Raw genomic sequence first — 12,251 nt, forward strand, 5'->3', positions numbered from 1 at the left:
TGAGCCAGCGCTCTCCCCACTTTTCCACTGTGTCTCCATGTGTATTCACATAATTTCTATTCGTGCTGGGGGGTTTGCTGAAAGTGAACACTGCTAAAAAGCTTTTGGCTGGCTGTGCTGTGCCTGGGCTGGTGTGAGAAGGTGGGCACGAGCACACTGCAGCGCCTGGGGGAGGGGGAGAGACCGTGGGGGCCTCAGCCTCAGCCCACGCTGCCTATGGGGCAACCACACGCACCTTCCTAGGGCCTGCCCGTGGGCTGGCACAGCCGGGGCTGCCCGCTGCCGGGGTGGCAATTTCTGAAACGTCTCTTTTTTGGTATATGAAGAGAAGGAAGGTGAGTGAAAGAAGTTCTATGCAGACAACCTGCAAAGGTAAAGCCTTTGCAAGGGTCTACTGAAGAAAAGCTCCACTTGGGTACCATATTCCAGAGGCACGGCAAAGAGTACATCCCTGGCAAACTGGCAACTGTGTGCTCAATTTCACACTACTGGAGCTTCAATGAAGCAATTGTGGAAAAAAAAAAAACAAACCACCCAAAAACAAACAAAGAAAGAGTAAGTAGCATTTCTTCATTGTAATTATGGCAATAGCTTCTTTTTGTTGCTACTTGAAAAGGGGGGGGGGGGGGGGAGGGGGAGAGGAAGTATTAATACAATGAGGTACATACACATGGAAAGTTTCAGCTTGCACGTATGAAGTTTAACAAAATTAAAATAATCTGAAAATGGATCCAAATATTGGAAAATGACATGCAAGATTAAGTATAGGTGAGATAATACTTATATTGTAAACTGAACAATGATCCAGAGAACAAAAATGTATATTCTGCAGAGAAGGTGAACCTTAAATATTAGAGAAGGTGATGCATCCACATCTTTTCAAGAAAAGAATGACTATGAGGATGATCTATTTAATATCAAGGCATATGACACCTTTTTGATCTTACAATGAGTCTGTGGCACAATTCTTATGACTTTATTTTGAAATAAAATTGTACTTCATAAGGCCTTATAAAGAGTACATAGAGAAATTCAGCATTATCCTGTTTTGCCTTTCATACATTTCTAAACGCTTCTGGGTGTACTGTTATTCTAAATGACACTATGGTGTGAGTCTATTGCTGCTTCTGGGGCATGGCATGATATATGTACTACCTGTTCAGCACACTATATGCCTGGAACTGCTTTGGGAATGGTTGTTGTAATCATATTCATGGGGCATCAGAAAAGGTATTTAAAAGTTTATTCTTGATATTAATCAGAATTCCTTCTTAGGAGACCTTAAGTGATTAAATTAGCAGTTACCTGAAACATTCACAAGCCTCTCGGCTTCTGATTTCTAATACAGAAACTTACTTATTGTGGACAAAGTGCTTTATTGTTAACCTACACTCATGGAAGTCTTAGGACTAGAAGGCATTAAGGAAATAATAGGCAGAATTCTCTTCTGAGTTGCATCTATATGAACGTGAGTTTCAGAAGTAATAGGCTAGTTAAAGAGTTGTTCGACTTCTTTTTTAACAATGTCACAGAAGCCTTTAATTGTGAATGCTGTATGCCCACATCTGCAATTTTCTCAGTTCACTAGCATGAAAATTTGTTGATGTGGAGTATCTTGTACTGCCGTCTTCTGAAGATCATCCAGTGAGGGAGAGTTCCTGGAGAAGAGCCTGAAACGTTGAAGTTTGCTTCATCATTGGCAAATCATTAGTTTTGCACCTAAAGGTTTGGTTCTGGTTTTAGTGTGAGGATATGCCTGTCAAGTAGATTTCTATAAAATAAAACTTTGCCTTCTTCCAGCTGTCTATTGAGCTAAAGAATGATCAACCCTAGCATATTTATAGCTCTGCATAAGAACATCTTTGGCCATCACTGTCAAAATATGTAAAACTTGCCTGTGTGAAAAAGCTGTAAAAAAAGAAGAAATAGGCCTACTGTACACACAGCAACAGACAACATAAGCCCTTAGTACACAGAGCTGCTAGAACACCTTCATTATGTCTTTTTTAAAAACTTTGAGATTATGTTGAACTGTGATGGACATCCTATTTAGATACTAGTATTCATTGCACGAGTAGTTGGGTTTTCATGGCAAATGACAGAAGAAAAGTGTTGAAATTTTGCACCCATTCATGCTCAGAGATTATTATTACTTTACAAGGCTTACTGTTTGAGTTGGTAGAAATTTCACAGAACTGATAAAAATACATGATCTTTGCCCCACAGACCACATAAGATATTGCTTAATTGTCTGTGCCAGAGATAATCTCACATGTTTTGTATAAAATAGTCAGTGATCAAAAATTCTAAAACATTATTCTCTAGCACTCCAACAACATACACATGTATTTGTGCAATAGAATATTCATTGATTTCTCATTTTTCTCACACTGAGTAGTGTCAATACTCCTAAACCAGAGTTGTCTTATTTCATCTGCTAATAATAGCATTTGTCTCCTGAAATTTGGTATGATTTGACAACAGTTGAAATCACTATGTGACATTTTCCTTCCCCAAAATAGATTAATATGCTAGGTAGAGTGATTGCAATGGATTTTCTCTAAAAGTTCATAATGGTGGGATGAGGAACATAATTCTGTATTGCGTGACTGCAAGGGATTTCCTTGTTTTTCAACTGTTAATTTTCCATGCAATTGAATTAAGACATTTACGACAACTAGCGAAACTGCACTCACATTACATTGACTTTGTATTGCCTAGAAGCAATGCAATAGATAATTATCTGATTAAGCTATAGCTAACTTATTGATCACATCAATATCCTTCTGTGAATGTTGTGTAAAAATCATCATCTCAGAGCAGTAAGCTATTAACTATGGACATTATTGGTATGCTGGCCACTGGCTGTCAGAGTCAGACAATGCCCAAGTTAGCAAGCTTTTCTTTTATTCAAGTTTGTTCTCCTTTGTACTGTCAGAAAGTTCAAATAAGGTACATTTTCCGAAGAATCTGGTGAAAAGTGTCTTCTGTAAATTTGAATTACCCTCTTGATCACATTGAAGAGCATCTGATAGGCATAACAGAGATGCAACTTGCAGCGTCATTTGTGATTATTTAAAATTTAAATTAGCTTGTTGAAATATATCGTGAATCATTGTGGATGCCGTGTAGAAATTCCTGTCATCATTCTGGAAGTTTCAATTTAGCATACTCCTTTCTAATATAATTTTAATTTAAGCTTCATAATATAATTTTAATGACTTTTTCTAGATGTAGATTTTCTAAATAATCCTGCAGATGCATATCGACAGTTATTCCTAACTACTGTTGTTCTCAGAATCTTGTGTCAGGTGTCTTACATGACAAGTGAATACCGCAAAGTGCTAGAATACTATTTTGAGAGGAATCAATGGGGAATACTTAAACAGTTCTATAATCTTTGCAGATCGTGAACTTGTCATCTCAGAGTAGAAATCATATTTCAGAGCAAGGGTACATGGATCAGAGGACACTGAGCTGTCACTTAGGGGCACAAATATTCACAAAAATACTATTTATTTTTAAAGCTAAAATATAACAACAGCTTTGTCCTTTCTGCTTATTTAGAAATGCATACTTCAGAATTTCACAATTACCAAGAAAAAAAGTATTGATGAAACAAATTTATTTTTCATGTTTTGAAGTAAAAACTACATAGCTATAGTAATCAATCAAATTCATTCCACAAACCAGGTATCACATAACCCATATTGCAAACAAAATATACTTCCAGCCAGTACATTAAAAAACTAATATTTTTGTAAGCTTTTCTCCTTTCCAAAATAAACTAGAATATAATTTTTTGAAGTATTTAATGGAAGATAATTATTCTCTTTCCAGATAAAGTTCCTTTCTTTAAAACAAACAAAAAAACCCAAACAACCAAAAAAACCCAAAAAACCACCCAAATTCGAAACAACGGAAAAATACAGAAAACCCCCCAAGCTTTACATTTTAAGTAGGCAAGTCATATGTATAGTGAGATAGCAGAGTCACAGCAGATAACGCAATTATTCTGTCACCATAGGTTTTATTTACTTTTACTTGGAAGATGAAGGTGGTAAGGTAGGGAACACAACAGAAGAGTAGGCGGGTAAAGCAGCAGTGGGGAAAGTGTGAGGGAAGAGTCTGTAAGCAGACAGCCACAGAATTGTGGTTTTATAGATCTCCCTTTTTAAAAAGTTCTTCCTACATCTTATAAAATCAGTGTTTCCTGCTTTGGCAGGATTTTCATCTTAGAATATGCATCTGAATCCCGTCTTCTGGTTTCTCTTAATGACATTTGGTGAAACAGGGATCTACAACAATTAGGTCCTTCCTTTAGCAATTGTTTGTGTAGGAGTAATGTTAATACAATTTTCCGATTCCTTTTCAATGCAATAAGCTTTTCTTTCTCTCATATCTGTAGATGTTCTGCAATATCCTGAGAGAAACTCATAGGTCATACTTTCTCATTCCTATGTTTATCAATATTCATTATCGTATGATCAATAATTTACCTGCTGCTTTCCTATAGCAACAGAAAGACAAAAACAGCCCAAGAATGTCTGTGTTGTTCATGGCTCCCTCAGCTGCCCACTGTTATTGTGACATCTCAACAGTTGCTTTATCTATGCAGTTATCATGCTGCTATCATGGAGCTTTGACTCAGAGATATGCTTTCATTTGGGCAAGTCACCAATGCCCATTTTGCACAATCCATTTTATTTAGTGGATACACTCAGGGGCTAAAAGAAGTGCATCACAGTGATGAGTAAGAAGGCAGAATCTTAAAGAGAACAACATTTTGTTGCTGTTTTGTTGTAAATACTCACTAGTTGAGTGTCATGTTACAAAAGGAGGTTCCTCAAACCCTTTATATTTGATCAGCCTGACAGTTTCCCCAAGAAAGATGAGACCCTTGTGCCCGACCAGACTGCCCGCTACCTGAGTTTTGACAGCCCATGTATCAGAGGGTGATTTGACTAACCTATTCAGGGACCCCCAGTGACAGTGTCACTGAGTCAAATCCCTTATATCAACTACTCAGATCTCTAGAGACTTACACAGAATGAACTTCAGCTGAAGATTTTTATTATCAAAATGCAAGTTTGTGACAGAATAAGGTTCAAACCCTGCGGGTGATAATACATTGACTGCAAAGCAAGCTGAAAACAATCCACCTAATAACAGCTAGTGTGAGTTAGTCATAAAGTTCTTACCCAGTAGGTATCTCTATGGGGGAGAAGACGGGTTCAGCCCCAGCCCATTGACTGATCCCAGAAGTTATAATGGAGTCTTCCCTAACTTCTCCCCTCCTTTGCTTACTTTTTACACTTCAGTAGCGCATTGCATATTCATTAACATACACAGGATTAGTTACAAGTTTCTCTCTTCTCCTGCAAATTAGTACTCAACCTCAGATAGCCCTGCTGAAGCTTATTACTAACTACACATGCTCTTCAAGTGGGGTTTTGCCCTCTTTCATGGGGGCTACTTGAGTTGGAGATCACAATCTCCCATTACCACAATTATCTTTGTCCTACTTTCAACTGATTTTCTGTTGATGTCTGTGGATTGCAACACCTTATCAGCTTGTCTTCTGGCCAGAGCTTTCATCACTTGAAGGCTTCTTTCTGCATAATTTAGATAACTGTTCTTTTCACCATTTGTTCTTTGTTCCCTGTCCTTCCCAAGGCTGACTCCCTCGATTAGAAGTAACAGCTTTAGAGCTCCCCTTTTGGACTTATTTCTGTCCAAGACCAGTTCATTTTCTTTATATTTAGGTAGAGCTTGAGTGACTCTAAACATGCATATTTTTGTTACTGATTGGTATTGCATGCACAGCAAGGTGTGGTAGTACCTTGGAGGTAGGTAACTTTGGGAGGGAGGTGTGCATTGGTGTTACAGTGAGATTATTTCATCTGAGGAAAGTAATTTGCCACAATTGTTTGCTCAGCAGTGGACATCTCATATATTCTTCATTTGGCAACTTCTATGCACCTTATCAGCTGTGTGGTACCATCAAGTTCCCATTCCTGCAGGGAGCACAAGAGAGCCTGGCCACGGTGTCTCCACTCTGTTCTACTCCACTCTGCTACGCTGTTTTATGTTGGCAACTCGAGAGTAAGGAAGAGGTGTGGGTGGTTGTAACAGGCAAATTGACTTCACTGGTCCGTTTTTCTCCTGCATCCTCTCAGAAATTATGTGGAGGTCTCCATCATCTTCTTCATCTCCTGCGCCCAGAGCAGCAAGACTTCATACAGTCCCATCAGGCATTTCCCAGTGCCAATCGCAGAACAGACAAAATCCCAAAATGTTAGTATCAGCTGCTCCAGCCAATACTGCAGCGTGGGTCATTTGTTTTTCCCCAGGTAGCCATAAATTAATTTTTGCCTCGGAGCTTTCCTTAATTACTCCCTCTCTTCTGGTATATTTTACTTTGCAGCAGCCAGGTGGTGTATTAATGTCTTGGCCATTTCAGCAGTGATTAGTGACATTTGGGCTACTGTATCCAAAAAAAGTTAGCAGTATACCCTTGCAGGGAAGAAATGCAACTGCATTTTGGGCCATATTAGTGAGTAGTCAGAAAGTCAAGGGAAGCAGTTGTTCCACTCTGACATTTATAAGACCTTATCTGGAGTACCATGTCTGCTTTTGAGCTCCACAGTACAAGACAGTCAGTGACACACTGTCAGGGAGGACCACCACGGTAAGAGGGCTGAAGCCCAATAGGAGAGGCAGAAAGAGCAGGATTTGTTCCATCTGAAGAAGGGAAGGGTGAGGGGAGAGACTATTGCTGTATACAGGTACCTGATGGGAGGGTACAGATAGAACAGACCCTGACTTTTCTAGAAGGTGCGCGGCGGTAGGATAAAACCATGCTGGAGTTTACTAAAGTTTGGTCAATTATTAAGGAAAAACTCTGAGTGTGGTCTGACAGTGGCACAGGTTTCCCATAGAGATTGTTGTATCTCTATTATGGAAATATTCAAAACTGAATTGGACAAGGCCCTAAGCAACCTGGTCTAACTGGACGTGCTTAGGGCAGGAGGCTGGTCTAGATGATCTGCAGAAGTAGTTTTCAACAGTCTTAAACATCAGTGATTCTATGAAAAAAATCAAACCCCAGCCTAAATAAAATACTCCAGTATATGAAGAGAAGGTGAGAAAGAAAACATTACTGAATTTTTTCTAATCTGTGTAGCAGGTGCCAGTATTTGGATCACAAGTGGAAGTATAAAACTATTCAAATATAAAAAAAATATAATAGTAGATATGTTTACCAAATTTCTTGATTATTATCAAAGTAGCTAAGGCAATAACATCCTATTACTTATTTGGTGCATCCTAGATTTTTTCATTGTAATTGTACTTGTCATTGCAGTACATTTACATTGTAATTGATGGTCTCAGGTTAAGGTGTTCTGTGGCTACTGTACTGGCATAGTACTTTAACTTGTTTGTCAGCCACAGCTTGTGATATATTATGACATGACACAAAGCTGTGCAACATAAAAAAGAAGAAAGGAAAAGGCAAGTCATCCAGTCAGACATAATTTCTGTAGTACAAAACAATTTTTTGTTTCTAATTCAAGCCTCAGAACCAAATACAACATGTCAGTGGTCAATCATGACTTGTGTTAATACAAATATATTACTTACTAAAAGAAAGCGAAGACTTCAGAGTACTATTTTTAATTTTTTTATAAACAGCAGCATCCTTTTTTTATGATATAAGGCTATTAGACTTCCTACATAAAACATATTAAAAGTGCATTTCCAAAATTATCTTTGTTATAACAGCATACTTTTCAAATATTAGATAAGTGTCTTTACTATCATGATGGCTACTATGGCAATGGAAGATAATCCTACCCATTAAATCCTAAAACTAACATAAAAACTAAACCAAAACTGAAATAGACTAATTTGAATCAAAGCCTGATAAAACAATGGAATTGGAAGCAGCTTCTCTGAAAAAAAAAACAAATAGCCTTTCAAAAAATAATTTCAATATTTTTCCTTTTATATAATGTGCATGATTACAGCATGCAGGAATCTTGCATATGTTGACACGTTTGTCTTCACGCACACATTTTCAGAATGAATTGTAATGTATGTTGTTTGTTTGCTTACTTCTTGGTTGACTATCCTCAATATATTGCAGTTCTTAAATTCATAGTTACAGTAGCTACAGTATTTGATTTTTTTCTGGAAAGTTTGAATATTTATATACTTACACACAGATTATGTACCACTTCTCATGATCTCTTGAATATACAGTATTTTAAGGACTTTATTGACAAAAACATGAATACCTTTGTAAGTGTGCTGATAGATCTGTAATGCTTTCATAGAATCTAGCTCTTACGTTTAAAAGATAATGCTTCGGGTAGTATAAGAATGATTGGCACTGTAACCTTTCCACTCATTGAAGTTTTGTGAGCAGTAGTCTGGATTTCCACTTTCTGAAAATGTGAGATGTGAGAACCTATGCAGGTTTTTTTTATGTGAATAAAGTTATTAAGAATTGTCAAGACTATAAATTGCTTATACTTACTTAAATACACATCATGTACAATCAATTAGTGTTTTGCATACCTAGTTTCGGATGTTTAAATTTCTTTCTTTAATTACAGCTGTAGGCTAAAGGAGAATGAAGTACTTGTATTAGGCATAGACAATCTTCAGCCAGAATGACAAAATAATATCAGAGAGAGGAAGAAATTGTCAACTATCTACCTCTGGATAATCTAAGATTAGACATATGAATGTTTAAATAAGTATTCTATCCAGGAATAAAGTATGGGCATAATAAAAGACTGACATCACTGTATATAGGAATTAAAATTTAAGATTTTTTTTCTTAAATCAAGATACAAACTAATTATATCAATAACCCTGATGATTTACTAAGCAGTGAAGGGTTATTACCCTGCATTGTTTTATGATTTGTCTTGGATAGGTTTGAAGAATGAGAATTTGTGTAATACAGTCTTCTATCCTGTCTCATAGTTCTTATTCTCTGTTAAACTTGCATACATACTTTTATAAGGAATAGAAGAGAAAATGCATCCTTTTATGATGATTCACCAGTGTAATCTAATCTTTGACAGTCTTGTATTCCACAATGAAATTATGTACTTTGCTTTTAAGTGTAGCTTCAATGAGATTACTTTGGGCACAGTAACACAACAATTCATTGAGCTACCCAGATATATTTGTAGTATGTACTGTACTCCTATTTGACATGCACCATACAAGATACGCCAGGTTCTAGGAACCCCAGTATAACCAGTTTTCATTTTTTGTATTTTTGAAATTAATTACTTTTGTACAAAACAGAATGGAAAATCCACTTTATGTATATATTCTAACATGAATTTACTTTTCTATAGTAAATATTTTTGATTACTTTACCATGGCAAAACTGCACCTTAAAGGTATGAAAACCTTCTTCTTATTTTTCAGCTTCCAACTTTCTCTTTTTCTTTTAGAAATTTCTGTGAAACTAACGGTCTTCCTCTGTCATTTCTTCCTCTGAGTTTTGAATGAATTGTAATTGTAAAGATTAAAAGACATTGAAGGACAGAATTATGTATAAATTTTTACTCATTGAAGGTTTTATTTTCTAATTTGTTCTGTGCTTTTCAGCTGAAATGTCAGCATTTAGACTTGAATTTAGTGAACTCTGATTCCTACAATCCTTTGTTCCCTTACTGGTAGAGTTTGGGAGATCTGGCTCATTCCTAGTCATGTTTGAGTCATCTTTGGTACTTGTTGACTCAGCAGATATTGCATTTTCGAATTTAAAAATGCCTAGCCAGGTAAGCCAACAAATTCCTTGGATAGCTTTTGGGGAAAGAGCTCTATGTTGTTCTGCTCTTCTCCTACAAGGCTTTTTAATCACTTGCAGTGACACAGCTACAGTAGCACTTCACCTCCTTTTAAAATTTGATCTTCAAAGAGTCATCCTTCCAGAATGATCCCATTAAGTGATCCAAGAAGAATTATGTTGCTCGTGAAGATGCTAGAGGGGAAAACTGAGACATCCCCACAAAAATTGTCAGAGATTAGAGGAATTTAAAAGATCAGTTCTTAAAATTGTAATTGTTGATGTAAGAAAGGGGATTTTCTTCCCTCCAAAAACAATAATTAAATAAGAAAACAGAGCAATGAAAATGTGGTGGGTTGACCTTGGCTGGCTGCCAGGTGCCTACTCAGCTGCTCTCTCACTCCCCTTAGTAGGATGGGGACAGAAAATATGACTAAAAATTCATAGACCAAGATAAAGGCAGTTTAATGAAGGAAATCAAAGGCTGCACAAAGAAGCAAAATGAAGCAAAGCAGAGCAAAGAGATGTATTGTCTGTTTCCCATCAGCAGGCAATGTATAGCCACTTCCTGGGAAGTAAGGCTCCAGTATGTATCATGGTGGATTTGGAAGATAAATTCCTCTATAACAAGTGCCCCCCCTCCCCCCACTTCCTCCTTTCTCTTAGCTTTAATTGCTAAGCATGACATCATATGGTATGGAATATCCTTTTGGTCAATTTAGGTCAACTGACCTGGCTATGTCACCTCTCAACCTCTTGCCAATCGCCAGCCTACTGGCCTGTTGGAGAGACAACCTTAATGCTGTGTGAGCAGTGCTCAGCCATACCAAAACACTGCTGTGTTATCAATACTTTTTTAGCTACAAATACAAAGCACAGTGCTACGAGGTCTGCTATGATGAAAGTTAACTCCATCCCAGCCATACCAAATACAGTAAAGTTTGAAAATGTGATGGGTATTCATTGTTTATAGAGAAAATGAGACTGAGCCTAATATACCAGGATGTTAGCTTATGTATCCATCATTTGTACAAGCTCCTCTCTCGCCTAGACAAACATAATATTGTTTCCTTCTATCCACTGAATGCTGATACTATATAATTTTACAAGCATTTAAATTTCATCGCGTTGCTCTTCTCTGCCCATCCATTTATTGGGTCCTTTTCTTTTAATCACAAAGTAATGCAAGCCTCTCACTTTCACTCTGAGACATTTATAGTCCATCTTCCAACTGTCCTGCCATCTGTAACTCAGTATCAAGAATATTGCTGCAGACCACCAGCCTATGCTGACAGCTTCCATCATGCTCCTCAAATAAGCACAACCAGGCTTTTTCTACTGCTGTGCATCAGCCTACCTACAAATATATGAGCGGTTTTTAAGTTGTTTGCCTTCAAATGTCTCCTTAAGTTGGCATGTGTTGCTATATAATGTTGTTAATAGTCTAAATGATTGTCATGCTTTTGCTTACCACAACAGTTCCTGTAATTTAATTTCTTCCTTGAATATCACATCCCATGAATTACTTAATTTGAAATGTCTTTTAAGATCATTTTCAATCTCTCTTTGTACAGCATCAGGCTCAATGGAGCAGTGGTCTCTGAACGGGACTGTGTGCTATCCTGATAGCTTACTGATAAGTGAAAACCTGCATGACTCACAGCTGAAGAACGGTGGTATGGGTTTTTTTCTCCTGTTCAGCTATCTGTGACTAATCTTTAAAAGCTTTAGGCATTTTTAAAATTAATGGATTTATACATAGAATAAAAGACAGCTTTTGTTATAAAAACGAATGTTTACTACAAATTTTTACTAGAAGCTAATAAAGAAATCAATGAAGACAGACATAAGTTAAAGCCATCATCCACAACTGATCTAAGAATCAATTTTTTTCTCATCACTACTCAGTGTTTTTGTATGCAAAACCAACACACAGGTTTCAACGGAAATCAGAACTAGGGAAAACTTTTGAAATAAGAAACCATTCAGTGTGCAATTCCTGCTTAGTTTGGTAAAGCCCAGTTCTTCTGCCATTCTAAGTTGCTTATAAGCACTATATATTATTTCACAGTGTGGTGTCTGAGCAAGTAAGGAGGGGAAGTTTGAAGGAATTGTTGTTTGGAGTATCCATTTTTGTTAAAGTCCTGCAAATTGGCTTTTTGTCAGTGTTCAAAAACTGCTATTAACAATTGCATTGTTTTCATTGATCATGTACTGAGGGAATGTAGTTAGTTTGCATATTTATAACTGAAGAAAAACAAATAAAAGAAAAAAGAAAATAGAATCATGAAGCAGTCCATGTTTCTAAAGGCATTGCCAAAGGGTTTCCAGCCTGAAGACCATTTAAAAAAAAACAAACACCAAATCTGACAGTTTTTGTGACATTTTAATCTCAGTATAACGTGGTCATTATCAGCCTGAGGAATGCCGAGTG

The 12,251-nt window shown here is 37.0% G+C and overlaps 1 long non-coding RNA gene across 1 annotated transcript; it reads left to right on the plus strand.

The window, feature by feature from the left end:
- Positions 1 to 621: 621 nt before the first annotated feature.
- On the plus strand, positions 622 to 10,149 carry LOC308059860. The gene is made up of 2 exons (XR_013926468.1): positions 622 to 8,570; positions 8,703 to 10,149. It is a non-coding gene; the product is annotated as an uncharacterized lncRNA (long non-coding RNA).
- The last annotated feature ends 2,102 nt before the right edge of the window (positions 10,150 to 12,251 follow it).

The sequence above is a fragment of the Falco punctatus genome, assembly GCF_963210335.1.
Source record: "Falco punctatus genome assembly, chromosome: 3".
Taxonomy (NCBI): domain Eukaryota; kingdom Metazoa; phylum Chordata; class Aves; order Falconiformes; family Falconidae; genus Falco; species Falco punctatus.